The 2,500-nt window shown below is 44.3% G+C and overlaps 2 non-coding genes across 2 annotated transcripts; one reads left to right on the top strand and one right to left on the bottom strand.

Annotated features, from left to right (window-relative positions):
- Window positions 1–1,166: 1,166 nt before the first annotated feature.
- Window positions 1,167–1,239, bottom strand: Trnav-cac (transfer RNA valine (anticodon CAC)). Its single transcript has one exon. It is a non-coding gene; the product is annotated as a tRNA-Val (tRNA).
- Window positions 1,240–1,843: 604 nt separating this feature from the next.
- Trnan-guu (transfer RNA asparagine (anticodon GUU)) lies at window positions 1,844–1,917 on the top strand. The gene has a single exon. It is a non-coding gene; the product is annotated as a tRNA-Asn (tRNA).
- The last annotated feature ends 583 nt before the right edge of the window (window positions 1,918–2,500 follow it).

Below are 2,500 nucleotides of genomic sequence, written 5' to 3'. Positions count from 1 at the left end.
CATCGTTGAACCAATAGAGACCTTGTTTAGAAGTTTACAGCTGATAAACTGCTCTTCATTCCAAGGAAAGACTCGCAGACATGACATGATTAAACTTGGTAACAATACAACAGGCTGCCTGTGGAAAATCCAGGTGTCGATCTCGGTACCTCCCGCATGCGAAGTGGCCACTATATTCCACTATATTCCTATATTTCCTGGAACCACGCTGGGTAAGTTATAATTATAGGATTTGCACTTAAATGTTCGCCACCGCGATGCCTTGAGCTTCTCATTTGCATCGTCTGTTTTTGCCTCGACACTTCGTCGTCCCTGATCAGATGTATTATTGAAGAGAGCATCAGGTCGGAAGAAAGCTTAGGATTAGGCACAAAAGTGACACAAGCGACCAGCTATGGAAATGTCACAAGACCACTTGTCAACGTTAAATCTTATGAGTAAGAGAGAGTTTAATGTCATCCAGCTCTGTGGTTTAGAAGACAACTCGAGCAAGATGCGAGCATCCTATGCTTGCTTCAAGCTTTTTAACCTGAACAGCAGCGGGAGCTCTGGTGTGACACGTTTGTGGCATTAATGTGCTAATCATGCGCAGGGGTGAGACGAATTTGCCAAGCTTTCCAATTCTTGATTAAATTTGATACGTTGACCTCCAATAGCGAAAGAAGAGTGTGCCGTATGTTGGGGCGTGATACTGACGGTAAGTTCTTGATCTATGAACATTGCTGTGTAAAAGAGCCTGTCCGGGAGTCGAACCCGGGACCTCTCGCACCCAAAGGGAGAATTATGCCACTAGACCAACAGGCCCACCAGGGAAAGCTACCGTCACGCCCACTGTGTTGCAAATTACTTGAGCGAGAGTTGAAAACAAACCTTACCACTTGTCATAATGTGGTGTTCTATGTCTAAATTGTCTGATTGTTAATCACCACGTGAGTGAAGTAGCTGAGTTGAGGCAATTCGCGTTTAACAGGTACCGATGCACAGACCCAGACGGACAGAAGGAAAGTGCATTTTCTTCGACTTGACAATATATAATCAATTGTCTTTGGAGATTGCGGGACTGCAGGTTGTTGGGCTGGAATAGACATGGTGTAGCAGTCTTCAAAATGAGAAACCTGGAGTTGTGGTCGTTTAGCTTCAGGTATAGGATCCCCAAAAATGCAATTTGTTTTCGGCAGGACTTGAACCTGCGACCTTCCGCGTGTGAGGCGGACGTGATAACCACTACACTACGAAAACAAGCACGACTCTGCGAGCGGTTAAACATTTGTGGAATGTTAAAAAGTATGAAATCAAAAAGGATCACTATGCTGTCAACTCATCCAAATTTCACAACTGCACTCTTCTGATGTAAGGCTTTTCTTTTAAGAATGAGGAACTTCAGGCATTGCAAAAAGCGTATTTAAAATCAGGCTTGCTTTTAAAGTTTCTTTGTCTTTGGTGTGTGTGAAACTCGAAGATTCTTGCGAAATAGAGTTGTCACCGTGAAATTGAACATTAAAATACTGGAGTGTAAGTGCACGGAATAAATGCTCTCAAGGGTTACCACTAGTGCAACAAAATCAAAGGAACGTTAAAAATTTCTTCAAAGACGTTGTGGGCTGGTTGTTTTTGTCGACAGCTGTTGCAAATAACGAAGCAAGTGAGGCATGAGTAGAAGGAAATCAAAGGATCGTTAACAACACCTTCTGGACTGGTTGTTCTTTTTCTCGACACTGCTACTTTCGTGTCTGAAAAAGACAAGAAAAAATGGCCGCAGGAATTTAGAAGGCTCATCGCATAGTCGTGGTTAAGATTGAGTGGAAGTTTGTCCAATCTTGTCCTCGGCCAAGCGTTCAGACCTGTCTCTGTGGCGCAATCGGTTAGCGCGTTCGGCTGTTAACCGAAAGGTTGGTGGTTCAAGCCCACCCAGGGACGCTTAGTTTTGATTGGCATAGGCCAGCTGTAGGCAAACAAGTCAAGGTTGGCCATGACTAAGGGGCCAATCGGAAGATCACTTCGTCACCTTTGTCAAAGCGAGTCTATGTGTGAGGTCTTTGCCCTGAACACGATTTTCATTCATCTTTAGAGTTGATTACGGGCGTTTTTCGGGTCAACATTAACAGCTTTAAAAAATAGAGGATTCCAAGTTTCCTGAGAAAATCAGCAGGTGGACCTCATTCCTCCGTGAGGCTCCTTTTCTGTCACTTGCCATGAATGTCCCAGTGATTTCACAGTCACCAGGTGAACAGGAGTTCCCATCGTTGAACCAATAGAGACCTTGTTTAGAAGTTTACAGCGGATAAACTGCTCTTCATTCCAAGGAAAGACTCGCAGACATGACATGATTAAACTTGGTAACAATACAACAGGCTGCCTGTGGAAAATCCGTGTGTCGATCTCGGTACCTCCTGCATTTGAAGTGGGCACTATATTCCCCGTTTCCTGGAACCACGCTGGGTAAGTTATAATTATAGGATTTGCACTTAAATGTTCGCCACCGCGATGCCTTGAGCTTCTC

Source organism: Montipora foliosa, chromosome 12 (genome assembly GCF_036669935.1).
Source record: "Montipora foliosa isolate CH-2021 chromosome 12, ASM3666993v2, whole genome shotgun sequence".
NCBI classification, from domain to species: domain Eukaryota; kingdom Metazoa; phylum Cnidaria; class Anthozoa; order Scleractinia; family Acroporidae; genus Montipora; species Montipora foliosa.
This window is presented reverse-complemented; position numbering and strand designations above follow the sequence as displayed.